The following is a 22441-nucleotide window of genomic DNA, read 5'->3' as shown; positions in this document are numbered from 1 at the left end:
AGCTCCTGTTCTTACATGACACATAGATGCACCTACACTGAGTTTTAAAAATTTCCACCCCACACATCACAATTTCATCTTGCTTTTATTATACTACTGACAGCTCTAGGAAGTTTGAAGCTACGTTAAAAAAAAATAGATTGTCTTTGTTGATACATTTGCGAAGTTCATTTTCTTGGAAATATTTTGCATGAATTCAGCTTTGTTTATGGGGAAATAATGACACAGAAAACTATTTTGTTCCAGGAATATTGTAACTCAAATTTTTTCTTGCAACATTTTGCCTATAACAGATTTTTTGATAAGATGACTTCTCATTTGAATTATGTGTTAATATTTGAAGTAGTATTTCTATTTGTACAAGGGTTTGAATCATCACTATTGCTATAGTAGCTCCAGCGCTGTTTGACCACGAGGTAAACCAAGAATTTTTTTTTTTAGACTGTTTGCTACTTGTGCTTCAAGAATCTATGATTGTCTCTGTTTGGGTATTCTGTCTGTCAAACTTTAACTTAACCCTAAACTTTAGTCTAACCCTTAACCCACAGTCTCATCACTTGGGGACCAGACTTCTGGTGATGAGCTTCTCCCAACTTAACTAGGATTATGCTTGCTTAGCATATGTGAAGTTTGTAGTCAGGCTTGATAGAGCCTTCAATAACTTGTGCTTCTCTGATGTGCTCCTCAGTTATCTAGGGCCACCTGCATGTTACAGTGAGGCACTAGAATAGGACTTAGGTGAAGAATTTCTCTATAGTATTAATAAAATAATGGCAGCTTTTCATTTCTCCAAAAGCTAACTCATCTACTTTCTATCTAGATTTTATTATCCTAATACCAATTAGGGTAGCTAGAGGTTTATTAAATAAAGGTATTATAGTATTTGTGTACTTAAAAATTCAATCAATCTAGCAAGTATGTATTAATCAACTTCTATGTGCCAGGCACACAAAAATGAGGCTCTTACATCAAAAAGCTTATCAGTTATGAATAGGCAGTTTTCAGAAAAAGAAATCAAAGCTATCTATAGTCATATGAAAAAATACTCTAAATCACTATTGATCAGAGAAATGCAAATTAAAACTACTCTGAGATGCCACCTCATACCCATCAGAGTGACTAATATGACAAAAAAGGAAGATATTGGATGTTGGAGGGGATGTGCGAAAACTGGGACACTAATGCACTGCTGGTGGAGTTGTGAACTGATCCAGCCATTTTGAAGAGTAATGTGAAACTATGCCCAAAGGGTTATATAACTATGCATACTCTTTGATCCAGCAGGACCCCTGCTAGAACTATATCACAAAGATATCCAAAAAAGGGAAAAGGGCCTATTTGTACAAAAATATTTATAGCAGCTCTTTTTGTGGTGGCTAACAGTTGGAAATCAAAGGGATGCCCATCAATTGGGAAATAAACAAGCTGTGGTATATGATTGTAATGGAATATTATTGTGCTATAAGAAATTACAAGCAGGATTTCAGAAAAACCTGGGTAGACCTACGTGAATTGATATGTAGTGAACAGAACCAGGAAAACATTGTACACAGTAACAGCAGTATTGTTTGAAGAACTGTGAATGACTTAGCTATTCTCAACAATACAATGATCCAAGACATTTCCAAAGGACTAATGATGAAGCATACTATCTGCCTCCAGAGAAAACTAATATTGATTGAATACAGATTGAAGCATGGTATTTTTCACTTTCTTTCTCTTATTTTTTTCTGTTGTTCAAGTCTTCTAGTATAAAATGACTAATATGGAAGTATTTTACATAATTACAGATGTATAACCTATATCTGATTGTTTATCATCTCAGGGATGGGGAAAGGGAAGGAGGGAGGGAGGGATAGAATTTGGAACTCAAATAAACTTAAATAAATATGTTATTATATTATTGTTATATAATTATTATTATAAATATATTAAATAAATATGGACTTAAATTAAAATGTTAGAAAAAAAGCTTATCGGGGGAAACAAGAAGCAAACATGCAAAACAAATATGAGCCAGGCTTTGGGGGTAAGATGGAAAAGAGCTCCCTTAGGCATGAGAAAAGGCATGTAAGAGAGATGGCAGTTAAACTGAGCTTTGAATGAAATGAAGTGGAGGTTAGGAGGACAGTCTGTGTAGAGAGACTTGTTTATTCCATAGGAGATGGAATGTAGTATGAGAGGTTAGTTTGGCTAGAACCTAGTATAAGGGGGAATAATATGAAATATGTGGAGGGGTAGGCTAGAGTACAATTGTGAAGGGATTTTAATGCAAAAACAATTCTGGGGTAGTAGGGAGCTGTTGTAACTTCTTGAACAGGTGAATGATCTGATCAGATCATGCTTTAGGAATATCACTCTGTGGAGTGTGGATTGGAAAAAGGAAAAGTTGTAATTGGGGAAATCAGATAGGAGTCTTGGAATAGTCCAAAGGAGTGGTTATGGGGATCTGAACTGTGTTGGTAGCCTTGGAGTGGAGGGAAGGGTGTGGGTACAAGAGGTATGGAGGTAGAATCAACAAAAATCTGCAACTGGTTGGTTGTGAGAGGTGAGAGAGTAAGGCATTGAGGATAATTTGGAACCTGGGTGACCAGGAAAATGGTGGTAACTTTGACAGAAATAGGGATTTGGGGGGAAGGGAATGAGTTTTGTTTTGGACATGTTGAGGTAGAGGTGTCTATGGGGAGGGATATCCAGTAGGAAATATCAAATAGGCAGTTGGTGACTTGGGACTCCAGCTCAGGTAAGAGATTTAAGGTCTGAATATGTAGATCTGGGAGTCATCTACATAGAGATGAAAATTGAACTCATGGGAGATGTGATGAGATCACTGAGAGAATATATAGAAATAGAAGAGGGGAGGGCCCAACGCCAGAGCTTTGGAGGACATCCATAGTTAGAGTTAGCAGGGGATAGATGATAATTCAGAGAAGGAGCCAAATAAGTAGATAGGAGTAAGAAGAGAACCAGGAGAGCCTAGTATCAGAAAGCCCCAGGAAGGATAGAGTACCTAGGAAAAGGGGATAGTGGAGCACCATTCAGAAGGGTGAGGACCAAGAAAAGAGACCATCAGATTTAGCAGTTAAGAGCTCATTAGTAACTTTGGATAGGGCTTTTAGGTGAGTGATGAGATCAGAATCCAGATTATAAAGGGAGAGAAGACAATGAGTGTGGATTCCCCACTCCTTCCCTCCTGTCCCCTTGCCACCCTAACTTTGACTATTGATTTAGTATCCAGCCTGCAGACCTTTAAGATAAGTCAAATGGATCATCCCCGTTCTAATTCTTCTGACAAAATTCTGTATTAACTGTAGCCTAAAAGTGATAATCCTGACATGGTGGAATTATTTTTACATGTAAATAAAATATACATTCTATGGTGCTTAACTGTTTGGTCTCTCTCTTAACAGTGTTATAAGTATATCACCTAGTATCCTGACAAGTGAATATAGAGAAACTTTGATTTTTGAAAGATCAGTGTAGTGTTCCTAAGAACATTATTATTTTGTTCTTTTAAAAACAACTTGTCAAGAAAGAATAGAAGAAAGAACAGTAGCTAAAGACATCTGTATTTGCAGGAGGAACTTGAAAGGGCTTTAGAAATGATGTAGTTGAATCTTTTCATTTATACACCTGAAGCCCATCCTCAGACCAACTAATTTCAGATTCACATAGGTAATAGGTAGCAGTGCCAGGATTCCAATCAAGGTCTCTGCTTCCAAATCTAGCCTTTCTAGTCTTAAGCCTAGTTTTGTTACTAACCTGTTATGTCACTGAACCTCCTTATTGTTCACTTAACCTCCTGGACCTCAGTTTCCTCATTTATAAAATAAGTGGGTTGGATGAAATAAACTTTCAGGTACCTCTCAGGTTTGAAATTTTGTCAGTGTCCTAGGAGGAGGATTGTTGATAAGCACTGAGTGAAAGGGACTAAGTGTTCTTTCCACACATATAGTTCACTACAGCAGACAAATTGTGGAACATCCAAAGGTGATACTGTTTTGTGAAAAGGGGAATTCAGAAGCCAGTATCTGAAATGCCCTGAAATGGATGCATGCAGAAGTCAAGTCAATAAGTGTTTATTAAACACCTACTATCTGCCAATCTCTGTACTAAACTCTGGGGATACAATGAAAGGAAAAACCCAGTCCTTACCCTTGGGGGGGGTGTCAACATGCAGACAACTATGTATAAACAACATATAGAAAGTATAAATTGGAAAAAAAAATCTTACTTAGAAGGAACTGGCATTAAAAGGAATTATTGGAAAAGGCTTTTTGCAGAATGTGGGATTTTAAGTGGGACCAGGGAAGCCAGGAGACAGATGAGTAGGGGAGAGCATTCCAGGCATGGAGGACAATAGGTGAAAATGCATTTATTCCAGAGATGGAGTATTGTTACATGTGAGGAACAGCAGGGAGGCCAAATATAGTGTCCCAGTATCTCAGTCTGTGGAGGGCAGCGAAAGAAGGTGTAAGAAGACTGGAGAGGTTCTGTAACATAGCAACTCATCTGTTCTGTATGCTCTGTACTGAGGCCTTGACAAAGCTGATACTGTAGCTACAGCTTTTGCCAAATCCTGGTTAAGATAGACTGTAACAGTGACAGAATTCAAGTGCTTTAAATTGTGGAGGAGGAGGATTGGAGAGAGCCCTAGCTATGTTGTCTCTCCAAGCCTGGTTTTGAACATCCTGATGTCAGCTTTCTGGAACTCTGGCTGGGCTGAAGCCTCTGTCTATTTTTTTGGCTGTGCTCTGTAGCACTCTGTATTTCTTCCTTTTCTTGTTTCTGTCTTTCTTCCTTTACTAGCACCTCTCACCCAAGTCAGTCGCCCGGTTCTTACCTTTTTTATTGTAACTCAAGAGTTTTTTCTCTCAGCATGTGCTTCGTTTTTATAAGTCGTGGGTTTTTTTCCCCTCGTGTCCATAGGTAGTTGATAATTCTGTCCCTTTTCACTCTTGCACTAAGACTTTTGATAGGCTAAGTTACTGGGGTTCCTTTAATGGAAGGGACTAGTTCATCACTAATAATTACAGTTATATATTCTTCAGCACTTTAATTTTCAGTGTGACTGAGAACAATCTCTAGGATTGTTCAATTTTCAGTAGTGCTTTTAAAGACTATCAGTAATTTGAAACCTTTTAGCATACAATAAACTGGAAATTTTCAAAGCAGTTTGATTTACTAAAATTAAAAAAAGTGAAATATCAATAGGATCAACATAAATATTACTATTTTTAAGTACTGGTTTTCATATTCTTTTTTTTCTACATTATTTACTGTTATGTGAATTGACTGATTTATATAATCCTGAGGCATAGAATGTATTTATTGATGTTTTTTTGGTTTTGTATTACCTTCATTTCCAAATATATCCCTTTCCTTTCTTTTTCCCAGAGAACCATCCCTTGGAACAAAGAAGAAAAAATAAAAAAAGCAGTTTAAAATTAACCAACATATCAAGTGAGTCTGACAGGGGATGCACAGTCTTACCAGTTTCTCCTTCAAAGGGGTGGCACTGTATCTTCTTCCTGTCATACTTGGTCATTATATAGACAGTGTTTGGTTTGGTTTTATTGTTTATTGTTCTTTCCATTTGCATTGTCCTGGTTGTTGTGTATTTTGTTTTTATTTTGTTTACTTCACTTTCTATCAAGTTTTATGTTTTCCCATGCTTTTTATTATTCTCTGTAACTTTATTTCATTCAAATACCACGTTACATTACATGACAGTAATTACATTTGTAATTTTTCATTACATTTGCATAACACAATTTGTTTAGCTATTCCCCAATTGATGGGGCATATGTTTTGTGTTTAGTTCTTTGCCCCAACAAGAAATTCTGCTATGAATATTTTGGTGTGTATCCCACTTTTTTTGTGTCTTTGATCTCCTTGGAGTACATGCCTATATCAGTGTGATTTTTGGGGGGTTAAAGGGGATGGACTTTTATTCACTTTGCTGTTGTATGATTCTAAATGGCATGTTATATTTTAAAAAAAGATTTTGTACTAGGCAACTTCCTGATAACCTCTGGCTATATTGACGTGACTTCTTGGTCAGCCAAATGCATATTAAGGAGAATTACTTTGCCCTAACACAGAAAAAATATGCAACAAGGATTCGGTGAGTGACACAGCATCAGCTTTGGTAGGGTTGGCCTACTTCTCCTTATAAAAACATGTCTGGTCTGTAGCTCAATGACATGCTTGGTCTCAGGCACCTACAAAGTTTTAGAAGCCAGGATTCCACCTGGTGGGACTTTTTTTATACCCTTAAGTGACCAGGAAGAGGGGCCAGTTAATTGAGTCCCAGACTGATTTGTCTTCTTTTAGGAAAAACTAGTCCTTATGACTGGAGAGAAGAGTGGGCCTAACAAGTTGTGGGGAAAGTGAAACTCCTTTTGTTAACCAATATTTCATTTCATTCTTCCATTGAACCTGAACTAATATTGTCATGAGTCAGGCCTGCCCTTAACAGCTACCTAATGGGATTTAATTCTTTTGGAACACCTAGTATGTGCTAGATGGGACAGAAAGTTAGGTGAAGCGCAATCCTTCGTGCTTCAGGAGATTGCCATCTGGCAAGAGTGACTGCAGTGGAAGACCACAAAATAAGAAAACTGATACACAGTTGTTGAGCTTCTTTGTTATTTTCTGGATTTGGATGTTTTTAGCTACAATTCTGTGATATACTAGGACACACGTATTCTGAACTACAAAACAGAAAATAAGGGGATTTATTGCTATTGGTGAAATTTAAAAAGATACATTTAGCTTCTCTCAGTGTTTCATTTTGAATATTATTAAAATAACTTTGAAATTTTAAACTCAATATCACGTGATTTCTGTACCTATCATAAAATCAAGCAGTAGGAACTTATTAATTTTTATTTTATTCAGTTCCAACAAATATTTATTTAGTGCCTACCAAATTCCAAGCCCTGAGGAGGTAAACGACAAAAATGAAACAAGCCATTCCTACTCTCAAAGAGGTTACTGATGCTTAATTTTTTTTAAAGAGAAATATCAATATCAATTTTGATTTTCCCACTTGTGAATACTCAAATTTTCTTAATTTTTGAAATTTTTTACCAGTTTTACAGTTAGATAAATTTAGAACTGGTTGAATAACTAGATCCAAAGAGTAGTCATTACTGGTTTGCTAACCACTTGGAGAAAAGTCTTAAGTGGAGTACTTCTTGGTCCTGTTCTAGACTACATTTCTATCAGTGGCCAATGGAAGATGTAGATTGTCAAGTTTACAGGTAACATAGAGATGGGAGAGTTAACTGAGATTCTGTCAGTCGACTAGCATTTATTAAGCATTTATTATGTGCCAGGCTCTAGGCTGTCGAAGGGCTCAGTCTGATCAGAGAGATAGCATGGTGTCAACTATGTACACACATGATAAATTGGGCATTAGTCACAGAGGGAAGGCACTCAGATTAAGAAGGATTGGGAAAGGCTTCTTGTAGGAAATGGCACATTAGTAGAGACTTGAAGGATGCCAAGGAAGCCAGGATTTGGAGATGAGGAGGGAGAGGATTCCAGGCATGGGAGACAGCCAGTGAAAATGCCCATGGTCAGGACATGGGAGGGTCTTGTTTAATGTGGAGGCCAATATCATTGGTTAATGAGTATGTAAGGGGAAGAACTAAGACTGGAAGTGGGGGGAGGGGGCACAAATTATTGAGGACTTTGAACAGCAAACATAGGGTAGAATATTTGATCCTGGAGCTGATAGGGAGCCATTGTAGTTTATTGAGTAGTTGAGGGTGACATAATAAGACCTGCATTTATGAAAATCACTTTGGTGACTAAATAGAGGATGGACTAGAGTGGGGAGAGATTTGTGGCTCACAATTTTTTCCCCCTCAGGACCTTCTTTCCACTCTTAAAAATTATTAAGAACTCCAACAAAGAGATTTTGTTTACATGGGTTACATATATAATTTTTTTTACCATGGTAGAAATTAAAATACCTTTTCCACCTCTCACCTCCACAAAGGAGTGACAGTTATCCCCATTTTACAGATGAAGAAACTGAGTTTAAGAGAAGTTAGGTGACTTGCCTAGGGTTTCACAGTTATTATGTGTCAGAGGCAGGATTTGAATTTAGGTCTTAGCTGCTGTCTAGTTTTCTTTTGAAAGTATTGAAACTATGAGGTTTGATTGGGGACTTGAGACTACCTGGGATTGGCCTGATTGGTCAGTCAGGTCCAGTCCAGAACATCCCCTCTCCTCTTCTCAATTGAAAAAAAGAAAAACAGAACTCCTTACAACAAATAAACATGGTCAAGTAAAACAGATTCCCTTCTTGGCCAGATCCAAAAATAGATAACATTTCTCATTCTGCATCTTGAGTCTATCATCTCCTTCAGCAGGTGGGGAGCTGCATGGTTACTTTCTAGTCTTCTGGAATCATGCTTGGCCATTTCATTGATCAAAGTTTAAGTCTTTCAACATTGTTCATCTTCAGTTCATAAAAGTTTCAACATTGTTCATCTTCGGTTCATGAAAGCCTTCCTAGGTTTCTTTGAAACCAACTCCATCATTTCTTTTGGCACAATAATATTTCATTACATTCATATATACCATGATTTGTTCAGCCATTCTCCAACTGATGGGCACCCCCTTATTTTTCAATTCTTTGCCACTACAGAAGTAGCAGTTATAAATATTTTTGTGCCAGAATGAGAAATATATCTGTTTTTAGATCTGGTCAAGAAGGGGATCTTTTTTTTTTTTAAATTTCTTTGAGGTGTAGCCTTATAGTCTATCAATCAACAAACGTTATTAAATGACTATTATTTCCCAGGCAAAGTGCTGAGGTCTATTGAATTATTTGAAATATTAGTGTGTCTAAGTAATATGGTTAATTGTTAAAAAATTTAGCACTTCATTTACCTATGAATTATATAGGTCCTTCTGTCTTTTGCAGTCTGTTAACTAGTCCCTCTTAAATCATTAAGTATTTTTGCTCTAGGTTAACAGCTTATGGAAAAGGTTTTGTTAGAGAAGTCTTTAACACTGAGTAAAAGTAATATGTATTTAAGCTTCATTGTTCATGCTGTTTTTTTTCCCCGTCAGTACTGATAATATTCAGTGCCTTAGCCAAAATCTGACTGAACAAATACAAATGTAATTCACTGGTCTGAAAATAGAACTTTTGAATGACTCAGTATGTAGTATTTGAAAAGTATGTAAATTGCAAACATTTAATTTCATATTACATATTCTAAATGTTATTAGAATGCTGTAGATAATACTATATAACTATTTTTAAATCCCTTCTCTTAAACCTTTTGTTTCTCAGTGAATTTGCTATTTATTCTTTCTCCTGGCACCATTATATACAGTAATTTATTTTTAAAAGCTATTCATTTTAAGTCATTAATGTTAGCATCCAATATAGCCAATAAATCCAAATTAGTGTGCTTCAGTGTATAACAACATTTTGCTCCCTCTGAATCTCTATCAGGATTCTTTGTACATTTAGACCCCTTCATTAGAGGCATTGCCGTTGTTCATTTCTCATTTTTTTTCTTTTTTTTTTGCCTTTTTGGTGAGGCAATCAGGGTTAAGTGACTTGCCCAGTGTCACACAGTTAGTAAATGTCATGTGTCTGAGGTTGGGTTTGTCATTTCTCATTTTCAAAGAGAACCAGTGACATCACAAGTGATCTTTTGACTTGTGTATGAATTGTATTTGAGTGAGGTAGAATTGGGTAAAGTTGTCAGCCTCTCTCTTTCTTACTTTTCACACAAAAAAAGACAAATTTAAGCTCATGAGGTGGGCTAAGCCAATATAATAAAAATGACAATTCTACCAAATTAATTTACTTTCTCAGTCCCATACCAGTCAAACTATCAAAGAATTATTTTATTGAGCTAGAAAAAAATAACGAAATTCATTTGGAAGAACAAAAGGTCAAGAATATCAAGAGTGCTGGGTCTGGAGTCAGAAAGAGCAGAGTTCAAATAGGATCTCAGTAACATACTAATATTATGATCCTGGGTAAGTCACTTAACCTGTGTCTGCCTCTTGTTTCCTCAACTGCAAAATGGAGATGATAATAGCATCTACCTGGTTATGAGGATTAAATAAGGTAAAGTATTTAGAACAGTGCCTGGCACCTAGTAGGTGCCATTCACTTCCCTTCCCCTCCCATGTAGTCATAGTGCATATTCTGTTCTTCTGATTCTGCTTTGTATTATTTCACAAAGCTTTTTCTATTTTTTGGTTGCTACAGTTAGTTTCAACACAATAGATGCTTTCCAACCAATACCCATGTTAACACTCCACTCCCACCTCATAAAATACGGTCCCTGAAAATAGTTGAAGAAAACTGCCCGATATTGTAATTTTGGCTGATAGTATTCTATTGTTTAATAGAAAGATGCACACTCTGATTTTGAATTTTGCTTAAAAATTTGTTACTTCCTTTCTGCATTGTGAGTTCTGGATAATGTGCAACCTTAGAACAAACACTTCTGTCACAGAGGTACTTTTCAGTATGATCTGATCATAGAGTAAGCTATTTAGTGATGTAATTGCTTTTAAAAATAACTGATACTTAGAAGTGTGCTTCCTCCTTCATTTCTCAAATTTTAGCAAAGAAATTATAATTTCATCATCTTTTGGGAAAAATGATTTGTCAAATCTAAATCCTTTGCCTTAACTTTTTCTTTATAGATAAAAGGCATATAAGGCCCACCCCATCTGTCTCCCTTCTCTCTCTGGCCTTTTTCCTCCTAGCTTAAACTGGTTTGCTTAGCATTCTTATGAATAGTAGATGTGCATTCCTGCCTGTTAGGCCCCTATTTCATTCCCCTAGCTTGCTGTGCCCTCCTCCTCCCCTTTCTTATCTAAGCCTTATCCTACCTTGAAGGTCCTTTCAAATTCTACCTCCTCCCTGAGGCTTTTCTCAACCTGTTACATTGCCTTTCTCTGACAATTAACCTGTAATTGTCATTCTTGACTTTTTAAAATGAGAAGACCTCTTTTTAGTCCTGAAAAAATTTCTTGTATTCCTTTCCCCCTAGAGGTAACAGTATAAATTCTAACAGTATCTGATAAGTATATAAGTATAGGATGCCAAAAAGCTACTATGAACTTGAATTAGTATTTTATAAATCACAGCAGCACTTAAAACATTTGAAAAATAGTGATACAATACAAATGTGAAAGACAGGTCTACAGGGTTTTTTTTTTGTTGATAACATGCCTAAATATAATAAATAACTGTAATACAAGATAGAAAAAGAGAATTAATATAAGAGAGGTGCAAGGTCCAAAGAAGAAAAGATAATTTATAGCTATGGAGATAGAAAAGGAAAAAATATTATCTGCAAAAGATTGTGACAAGTGAAAATGGAGGCAAGTAGGAGGGCATCCTAGGAATAAGAATCATAAGAATAAGCTTTGAACAGAGACTTAGTGGTAAGAAATATGGATTATGTTTGGAGATAATGAGTTTGTCCAAATGGGCTCTTTGTATACAAGAATTCATCAAAGACACAGGCATGCTGAGTGGGTTTTTTTTTTTTTTTGATCATGTTCTTGAGATTACAGTATTGGAATTGGTTTATATTACTCTTCCAGCTGAACTGTGCGTTCAGAAGTTTGAATCAAATAGCAATCCTCCAGCTTTTTTTTTTCCTAACTATTTTATTGATATTATTTTTTAAAAATATTTTTTCTAATTAAAAAAAATTTTTTTTAAATAGCTTGCTTCTCACTGATTTCTCTCCACCGTAGAATGCTTCATTGAACAAATCAGCACACTTGCCATGTCTGTAAGGAGACCTCTAGTCTATCATTCTCTTCTGAGAGGCAGGAGAGGAAACATGCATCATCTGTTTTCTAAAGTTACAATTAGTAAACTGAGCTCCTTGATCAAGGACTGTTATTTTGCCTTTCTTTTTAAAAAAAAAAGTATTTAGTGTCTGGCACATAGTAGGTGCTTAATAAATGCTTTTTGACTATTGACTGACTGCATTGTCAACTCCTAATCTTTCTTTCTTTCTTTCTTTTTTTTTTTTGTTTGTTTTTGGTAGGCAATGAAGTTAAGTGACTTGTTCAGGGTCACATAGCTAGTAAGTGTCAAGTGTCTGAGACTGGATTTGAACTCAGGTCCTCCTGACTCCAGGGCTGTTGCTCTATCCACTGCCACACCTGGTTGGTCTTTTGTTACTTTCAAAGAATCCTTCAAGTCTCTCCTTAATTATAACATTAGAAAATTGATGTGGGATAAAAATACCTACCTACCTCCTCTAGCTGCTTATTCAAAGTGAAACAAAATGCAAGATACCAAGCCCAGTAAGCACTTATGAGTGTATTAAGATGTTCAGGAAGGACTGCACTGAAATTTTGTGTTCTAAAAATAACTGTCAGACCTTGAGGAAGTCACCTATTTAATATTCCCCACAGACAGGAAAGCGGATGTTTCCTATATTGTAGTTCTGCAGTAAAACGGTATCTTCCCCCTTGTAAGCACTCTGAAGAGTTCTTGTTTTTCCTCTCTAAAGAGTTTTTCAGTCCTAGGTGTACTAAGAACTGCTGAATACATATGTAAAAAAGGCACTTGAAGCTAGGTCTTTTAACTGGAAAGGGTTTCTGCTTCTTGGTTAAGGTGAAAGGATGTGGGGATGAGGGGGATCCATCTTTCAAACTCCAACTCAGGCTGAGGGCTAATTGAATGATAGCATTCTTACCTGAAATACAGATGTTATCTCCTGGTGAAGTGTTAATGCCTCCTGCGTGTTTGGTTCATTTTTAAGAAAATCTAAACTGATTGAGTGGCAGCTGTTTTGGAAAAGGATGAGGCTATGTAGTGTAAAGTCAGTCATTTCTTTATAGTCACTCTTAGTCCTGACTTGCATTGTTCAATTGCTTTTTGAGAGCTGGCAAGCCAGGATTTTCAAAAAGCGTTTCTCTAATCCGTTCTGTTGGTACAGCAAAGCGCCTTCCATATGTTGTTGTTTAGTCATTTCAGTCACGTCCAGCTGCTCTTCATGACTCCGTTTGGCATTTTCTTGGCAAAGATACTAAAGTAAGTGGTTTGCCATTTCCTGTCCAGCTCATTTTATAAAATGAGGAAACTGAGGCAAACAGGGTTAAGTGACTTGCCCAGGATCTCACAGCTAATAAGTGTCAGAGGTCAGGAAGATGCTATACACCATGCCATCTAGCTGCCTTGCCTTGGATGTAGGTGCTCCATAAATGTCCATTGAACCTAAATGACTTTAACAGACAAATGTATCTCGCTGTCTTAAGATGTTGTCACTTCATGTCCTTTTCCCCAATATACTCTTCTGTCCCATTGGCATACAGCCTACAACTCCACTTTTTTTTGTGTCCTTTCATGTTGTGGGAGTTGTTGAAGCAAAGCCATACTCTGCCTCATCATGGCATTGAGGTGAAATTGAATTCTCAAAGGCTATGTCAATAGAGTTCAAATTTTGGCGCATCCTAGAACCTGGAAACTTAGATTTGAGTACAAGCTCAGTAATAGACACTATGCCTATTGTTGGAGGACCAGAAGGGCGCATCACCAGGCCGGCAGCAGCGGGTGGTGGCTTTTTCAGCCACAACTCATGAAGTACTGTACTGACATGTAGAGAGGTTGTGATTTGTGTTGATGGAGGGAATACCTTGGCAAAGTCCCTGAACTTTAAAAGAAGAGAGGAAGGGAGATAGTTGTCAATAATGCAGACAAGGGTGAGGGAGGAAATATCTTGCTTCCTTTAAGTGAAAAAATGGAACCAAGGAGAGGAGTATTTTGTTTATGAGCAGACCTACAATATAGAACTAATATCAATAAGTAGGTAGAAAAAAGCAGGTTAGGAAGTGAAATCAGAATTGAAGAAGGAACCCTCCGAACCTCAAAATAGCTTAGTCTACCTAGAGTGGTGACTCCTTTTCTTTTTAAAAAAATTTAATTACTCTTCTTTTTGAGATTTAATACCTTGTTAGTTTTTCTACTCTCCAGGCTCCTTCTAAAATGTGGTATGGCATATTTTTATTTTTGCAAATTAATTCAAGGTAAATTCAAGGTGGGAGATACAGAAGGTATCCATTGTTCCTGCCCCATGCTAGTTTTTGTTCTGTATCCTTTCTGGGGATCTCTCAGCCTGCAGATTGACACCATCCAAGCCTGTGCTTCCTTACATAAAAGCTTGGTGATTATCCCACTTGCAACCTTTACCTGGATGTTTGAAATAAGAAGTTTTTTATTTTTTCATTGTCTCCCCACTGGTGTCCTTGACTTATCCTGCTATCATAGTGAGGACCTAGCACAGGTCTAAGCATGCAGGTACCAGGAAATATTTGTTAAATTGTAAGGACCATGGTGATTTTGCTGCCGAATTCTCACTCTGATCCATAGAATGTCAAGGTCAGTTCAGACAAGAGTGGTTGTGATAGTAGTGGCCATTTTTTTACCGAGCCCTTACTTTACTTGTATTGCTGCTAACCCAGCCTTCCTTCTGTTTAGTCTGTGTTTTATTTCCTTTTGTTCCTGCCTATCCTTTCCTTTAAATCCAGTAAATTGATGACTTGATAATAACATTAACGTGTACTCAGTTTTTTCCCTAGTAAATAGTTGTCAGTTTTCTGGAGTTGTGATTGGACATGGCATTGTTCAGAGTGCTGGAGTCTTTTCAATTTTCATTTAGAGTGTTGTGGTCATTGTATAGATAATTTTTATTCTTACTGAGCTCTGCATTGGCGCAGTCAAGTCTTCCCTTTTTTTCTGAATCAGTCCTTTTCATTATTTCTTATGGTGCAGTGATAATCCATCACATTCCTGTAGCACATTCCAGTTGTTTATAACAATAAAAAGTGCTGGTATGAATAGTTTTATACAAACCCTCATACATTTTTCATGCTATCCTACCTCTATACCTTTGCTTGTGCCTCTAGTATTGTCTTCTATAATCTTGCTCCAGCTTGTCTTTTTAGCCTTGTCTCATGACACCCTCCCTACCTTGCGTACTCAACTGCTCTTCCCTCTCATCTTTCCATCCCTTTGTCCCTCCCTGACTAAGTGATTTTAGCCTTCCCCAAATTTCTTATAATACTTTGCCTAGAAATATGTCTTTCTCTTCTACACAGTTAAATATTTGTGAAATAAAGGGCCTGAACATAGGCTGTTGGAGCTGCAAGAAATCTTAGAGATCAATCCCTCCTCACTTTGCACACAAAGAAATTGAGGACCAGATAGGTCAAATGACTTTTAAGGACACATAACTAGTCTGTTCTCATTATGTTTTAGATCTTTGAGTGCAAGGTCTCTGTGAATTTATCTTTGTATCCCTAACACCACGTGTAGCACAATGCCTTGTGCTTAATAGGTACTTAATACACGTTTGATGAATGAATGACAGCTCTTGCCTATGCTATAATATCCTCCCCCACCTCTCTCTATTGAAATCCTAATCATTCTTCTAAGACCACATTCTAAAGCCATTTCTTCCATAAAGTTTTCCTCAAACTTATCCCAGCCCCTTCCACCTCTTGGATCATACATAACTCTTGGTTTGTTACCTCCTTTACATTTATCTTGTTTCATTTTGTATTATACTGGTTTGTGTATTTGAGGTCTATGAGGATAGAGACCACATCTTATTTAGTCTTGGCATCTCCCCAAAGTTTAGCACTGCATGAAAGTTAGTAGCTGCCAAAAAATGTTTGTTGAAGTTGCATCCTGGGAAAGTTGTAGCCTGGAGGTGAAGGCTGAAGTTCCAGTGATGGTGTCAAACAAGTTTTAAAGTGGACTGCTGAGAAATATAATGCAGAAGATGAGTCTGGAGTTCCTTTGGGGTGGAGGAGTGACTGGAAAGCTTCCAAATAAGGAAGTTAACTCGTAGGCTAGTGCAAGTTTTGGGGGAAAGATGAGAGACTGTGCATTTCAGGGAAATCAGAGTGTTGAGTTAGAAGATTCAGTGGTTGGGGCCAGGATTTGGAAGTAGCTTTATCAGAGCTCAAAGTCTGGCAGGGAGGAATTGAACATTTGTTCTGTCTGCTGTCGAGGAGGAGCAGCCGCCTTAGCTTTAGCTTACGTGTGCTAGTTTAGCCCCACCACCCTAGGCACAGGTGTGGTAAGCCACCAGGTTATCTCTTTGCACTCAGGCAAGAATCCAATCCTAGTTAAACCCCACTTCTCTACTGAAATTGCTTTTTTTTAGAGGATACCACTAATGACAAGTGCTAGATATGATGGCATTTTTTCTCAGTTCTTGTCCCCTTTGACCTCAATGAAGCATACTTTTGACTAAATTCTCTCTTCCTTTAGTTTCTGTGACACTGCTTTCTCCTGGTCTTCCTCCTATCTATCTAACCACTTTTCTCCTGACTCCTTTATGTTTTCTTCCAATTAGCTTCAGTGTAGGTATCTCCCCTTGCTGCAGGCTTTGTCCTCAGTCCTCTTGTTGAGATTCTCTCCCTTGGTGATTTCATCTGTTTCCAATGGGATCAGTTATTTCTGCATAGATGACTCCAGATCTATACGTAGTCCCAACATTTTGCCCTGACAACTCTTAATCTGCCTGCTGGACATTTGTATATGAATTTTTCAGTTGTACATACATCTCCTTTGTTCTCATCACACCCTATTTTGTGTTGTTTTTCTGGGTACATGCCTTGTCCCCTCTGTAGAATGTAAGCTCCTTGAGGACAGGAGCTGTCATTTTTCATTTTTATATCTATTGCCTAGTGCAGTGTCTTACACAAATAGTAGGCGCTAGATAAATATTTGAATTGGCCTCAATTGTTGTCCTTCCTGTCTCATTGTGTCAGTATCGACTTATACTTGCTGCCTTGGACATGGTCCAGGGAATGGAAAGTACTATACCCTGAGAAGTATAAATTACTGGGAATTAACAAAAAAGGAGTGGGGAAACTAGGAGAGCTAAAGGCTTAAAGGGGGAGAAAAGAGACCTTCACTTTACAGATGAGACATCCATAGCTCAGGGGAGCATAGTAATTTACACAAAAGTCCTGAGTCAGTACTATTTGGAAATCAGTCCATCTAATTTCAAATAAAGTTTGATGGTCCATGGCTGCATTTTCACATTTTGAATAGCTTTGATCCCACTTATTTATCCTATTAAATGTAGCTTGTTTTTTTAAGTATTTGTTTGCTTGTAGTCATCTCCTTTAGATTGTAAGCTTCTTGAGAGCAAGAGATTGTCTTTTGCCTCTTTTGTGTCCCCAGTACTTAGCATAGTACTTAGCACATAGTAGGTACTTAATAAATGTTTATTGAATGAATAAAAGATTAATAGCACTTTATACTAACAGTTATCTCTCATCTGTAAGGCTAAGGAAGTCTCACCAGGATTGGTTAAAAAGCAAAGCCACATTATTAATTTTTCAGAAAAGTTCACCAAAAGGACTTCCCAGGTAATTCTGATAGTGGCTGTGACTGATATAATTTAGCTCTAGTTCAAGAGCTTTTATCCTAGAGTTTGTGAACTTAAAAAGTTTTTTTTAAACAGCTGTTTCAATATAATTGGTTTCCTTTATAATCCTTTGTATTTAATTTTATTCAGTTAAAAATGTTATTCTGAGAAGGGGTCCATGACACACAAAATGCTAAACCCAGCCCTAGTGACTGCTCTGCAAAAAAAGGTTAAAAATTTAGAAATAAGTTGAGTCATTTGATCTGTGGGTTAATACTTACTCCTTGCATCTTTAGAACATAGTTTAGCAAACATTAAAAATATGCTAGGCACTGGACTAGGCTTACAAAGATAAAAGATGACAGCTCATATTTTGAGCACTCATCTTCTCCTTGAAACCTTACATTCCTCATATAAAAATAAAAACCCAAGGAGTTAGTCAGTCCAATGCTTAGAGCTTCTATTCTGTTGGGAGAGAGATGTCTTGTCTTCAGATGAGTGTGATACAAGGTAAGGTGTTCGCCATTGCAAAGAAGTCTTTAAGACTAGATGACCATTTTGGGTAGGTTGTAGAGGATATTCTTGATATGAGGTCCAGATTGAGCTAGATGGCTTCTGATCTCCTTTCCAACTCCAAGATTTTGTGAGAGATCTAGAAAAATTTGAGGAGGAAGAGATTTTTTTTTTTACTAGGTTTTACTTTCTTTCTGTACTTTGAGACTTTTTTTTTTTTTTTACTAGGTTTTACTTTCTTTCTGGACTTTTGTACTTCTTACCACCCCAGTGAGATAAAGAGGGCAGTTTTCTACTTCAAACGAAAGCCATATCTAGAGCAGAAATAGATAATTTTTTTCAAACTAGTGTCCCTTCTACCCCCGCTTGCCCTCCCCCCCCTTCCACATATAGTATTTGTTCCTTTATGAGTTGAATGGTGAGATCGAGACCTAGGTGAGGAGCAGAGAAGAACAACTGATATGAAAGAGATGGAAAGTATTGCTACCCTTTATGACCCTTATGATTAGGTCTTTTGTATGAGCTAAAAATAAGCTTCAGACTTTGGCTGGTTGCTACTGTACCCTCCCTCCCCCACAAGTACTGAGGGTTATAGGAGGAGTTACAGGTAGGAGCAGGTTGCCCTTGAAGAACTGTCACATGTTGTGGGAGTTGCCTTGCTCTCAGAACCTTTGGGGCAGTACAAGGCAAAGAAAGAAAAAGAAAAAAGAAAAGACTGCTCCTGGGGATATTGCTTGGACTGCCACGTGGGCACAGAGGGCCACTTATATGTACTCTTGGCACATGGAGATGTGTGGATGTGGTGGAAGGGAAATAAAGAGCAGATTGAACAAAGTTCCCCTAATTGATGAATGTATTATGCTCTCTTAGTATCATTTACATGCTTTTGGCATTATTTCTCTGTTGAAGAATTAAATATCTCAGTTGACCATGTAGTCTCTTGTGGTAAAGAGATAGGGTGCCTCTAGACATAATATGATGCAGAAAAAGTGCCATGTGGTAAAGATCCTGAATTTACAACCTCTAAAGTAGTTAACCTTCTTATCCTACAGTATATAATATTATTGCAAGAAGGATTTGAAGCTCTTTTAATTTTTAAAAAATGGACTTTTATTGATATCTTATATTTGTGCATCACTTACATTTCTCAAAATATCCCTCCTCCCCCTCCTCTCAGAAAGCCATTCCTTTTTACCAAAAAATAAAAGGAAAAAAAGTTTGTAGCAAAACTAACCATTTTCAAGAAAGTATGACATTATATTTGCAGTGTTTCATATGCATAGTCATTCTCTAGCTTTGTTAAAAAAAAGAAAAAGAGAGGAGGTGCCTTCCTTTGATTGCAGATTGATCATGATAATTTCACAGCAGTAAGTTTTGCATTTTGGTTGTCATTCTTTGCATTTCCATTGTTATAGTTATTGTGTACACTGTTTTCCTGATTCTGCTTACTTGGCTTTGCTTGGTTCAAGAGGTCTTCCCCTCTTAATTTACTTTTTTATCATTTCTTATGCCACAATAAGATTCCATAAAATTTATATCACCAACACAGCTTGTTTAAACATTCTGTGATTGATGGGCATGTACTTTGTTTTCAGTTTTCTTCTACTACCAAAAAGTGCCATTATCAATAATTGGCATCTATGGGGTATTGATCATTGAGCACTTCAGGGTATATTCCTAGCAGTTAGATTTTTGAGTATGCTTTTCTAATTTTTAACCTAATTATTATAACCACAGTTATTTGTATGAGTATATATAGAATTCTAAAATTTTAGAAAGAAGCTTAGGGACTAAATTTTACTGATGAAGAAACTGAGAGACCTAGAGAGAGGATAAGTTGCATTCTTGAGGTCATAAGGCTAGTTAGTGGCTATGCCAAGACAAGATTACCTAAGTCTAGTTCAGCTCATGGCTGAGGAGGTCAACTGTGAGAGGGCACTGGAGATTCTGCAAAGCTTGGTAGAAGAAACTGGAGATCTTTCGGCTAGAAAAGAGAAGGCTTAGAGAGGACAGGTTAGTTTTCTTCAAATAGTAATAAAACAAGATTAATGATAATAATAGCAGCTAGCAATTATAGAATACTTTAAAGTTTTCAGATCACTGTACATATTCTCATCTGATCCTCTTAGCACATAGTAAGTGCTTAATAAATGCTTGTGGACTGATAGCAACTCTGTGAGATAGTGTCATTATTTTCCCCATTTTACAGATGAGAAAACTGAGACTGAGCAAGGTTAAGTGATTTGCCAAATAGCCAACAACTAGTGAATGTCTGAGTCTGAATTCTAACTCAGGTCTTTCTGATTCCAAGTAGAAGCGGGATTAGGCAAGTTCTGCATGACCTCAGAGAACAGAATAACAGCAGTGAGATGAAGTTGCAAAGAGGCAAAATTTTTGCCTTGATAGAAGAAAAAACTTTCTAACAATTAGAAATATCTAAAAGTGGAGTGGATGCTTCTTATGGTAGTTTGCCACTTGAGGTCTTAGAGGTGGATAATCACTTTCTACAGATGTAGAGAGGGGATTTTTTTTAAGGCAGTTGGGGTTAAGTGACTTGTCCAGGGTCACACAGCTAGTAAGTATCAAGTGTTTGGTCTGAGGTTATTTTTTTAAGGTGTTTTTTTTTTTAATTTTTTTTTATTTTTTGAGAGGGGATTCTTGTGAGGGTAAACTTGACAGCTTCTGAGATCTCTTCCAGTTCTGAGATGTGAAGGTTCTGAATCCTAGCATGATTGTACTTTCACTAGACTACACTGTCTCTGGCAGTTTCACCGGCTAATTACACATCTTTGTATCCCCATGGATTAGCATAGTGCCTATCTCTTGGTAGGTGTCAGTCAGTTAGCATTTATTAAGTGCCTACTATGTGCCCAGCACAGTGTTAAGATCTGGGAAGACAAAGAAAGGCAAATGCTAGGCTCTTTTCTCAAGGAGCTCAGTCTAGGTTAATTGATTTCAAAATTAATTGAATTCTGTGTTCAAAAATTTTTTGTAATAGTGATCTGTATAGTTCAGTACTCCAAGAATTCATGTTTTCATCATTGGGGATATCACAGTTCAGCTCACAACCCATGAGTTTCTTTGGCATAAAATTCATCACACTACAGCTAATCTGTTGATGAGCCTTTCTATACTCAGATAGAATAAAAAATGATGTACTTGGACCAGCAGTACTTACGGCCTGCCCAGCTGGGTTAAGACCTGTTTGTTCTCTTCTGGCTTAGACTTCAAGAACCTAGAGTCAACTTCAGTCTGTGATGATAGAATGATATGAAGGGAAAATATAATGATTCCAGTCAGTTCAGTGATTTCAGTATAATTCAGAGTTTATCAGTATTTATAGTAATTTCTATTTGTTACAAATGCAGATGTAAGCAAAGGAAATTAAATATTATAAATAATTGGTTTATAAATAGTTGTTTTATTGTGAAAAATTTCTACTCAGCAATTTGGAGCTATGGAGAAGAAAAGGGGGCCAAATGGGAATGCATTTTGATAACTTCTGGAATATGAACACTTTGTGTAACCATATTATACTTTATGTAATCATTATTAAGTAGATGCTGACATTTTAAAATCCCCCTGACTTTCCACCATTTCTCTTCTGCTGATCCTTAACCATGGATAACTCTTATCAATTAATTTCTCTGATCCTATTTCTTGACTACTGAGCATTACTGGTGAAAGTCTCAAAGCTGGTTTAACTCATTATAAATTTAAGCAAAAAACTTCAGATGAGTTTCTGCCAACTGCTTAGAAATGACTTGCTTCTCCACTTAAGTCATTCCATATTTAATTCCCTAAAACACCTGTTTCCCCTCTCAGGTTAACCATTCCTCAGGCCATCTGTTGTGAGCTTTCATAGATGATCATCATGGCTAAAAATTCTGGGTGTCATTCTCTAATATCCTTTTTTCAGAGGATAAGGTGGTCCTATTCCTTATCAAGGCTAACCCTTATACTTGTATTCTTGATTCCTTCCCTCTCTACCTCCTCCAGAATCTTATTCCATCTGCAATTAGTTCTATATTTTAAATTTCTTTCCCCACTGGCTTTTTTCTATGTCGTTACAGATAATGGTATGGTAGCCATATTATTAATAATAGCTCTAGCATTCTTTTGTGCTTTCAATCCTCTTGATAACTCTGAAAGGTAAGTTCTATTATTAATTATGTTTCATAGATGAGCAAACTGAGGCTAAAAATTTAGGTACCTTGCTTCAGGGTTACACAGCTAGTGAGCTCAGGTCTTCCACACTCTTAAGTTCAGCATTCTGTGTATTCATTGTGCCAACTAACAACTAACCTTCCCTTGAAAGTAAAAGTTTCATTCTATGTTTCTCCTTTTCCCTTTGCTACAAACTTTAGGGAAAAATTCATTTCCACTTGTTACCCATTCATATACTACGCATCCCCTCTGAACAGACATTTTTCACCTATCACTCTACAGAAAATGTTTGCTGAAAGGTCACTTAATGAATCCCTTTATCATATCTACTGGACTCCTTCCTTATCCTTTTT

General features: G+C 37.0%; 1 protein-coding gene across 3 annotated transcripts in view; it reads left to right on the top strand.

The window, feature by feature from the left end:
* The window catches only part of B3GNT2 (UDP-GlcNAc:betaGal beta-1,3-N-acetylglucosaminyltransferase 2), a 35174-nt gene that overhangs the window by 5506 nt on the left and 7227 nt on the right, over positions 1-22441 (top strand). Inside the window, exon 1 of one of the 3 annotated variants that reach the window (XM_027865488.1) lies at positions 5421-5463. The exons of 1 other annotated variant lie outside the window; for it this stretch is intronic. The gene's annotated coding sequence lies outside the window, so the exon portion shown is untranslated. Of the gene's footprint in view, positions 1-5420; positions 5464-6031; positions 6128-22441 lie in introns of those variants that run through there. One more of the 3 variants, XM_027865489.1, reaches the window with a different exon arrangement.

This window comes from Vombatus ursinus, unplaced genomic scaffold, assembly GCF_900497805.2.
Source record: "Vombatus ursinus unplaced genomic scaffold, bare-nosed wombat genome assembly UNPS02014778.1, whole genome shotgun sequence".
In the NCBI taxonomy this organism is placed as follows: Eukaryota; Metazoa; Chordata; class Mammalia; order Diprotodontia; family Vombatidae; genus Vombatus; species Vombatus ursinus.
This window is presented reverse-complemented; position numbering and strand designations above follow the sequence as displayed.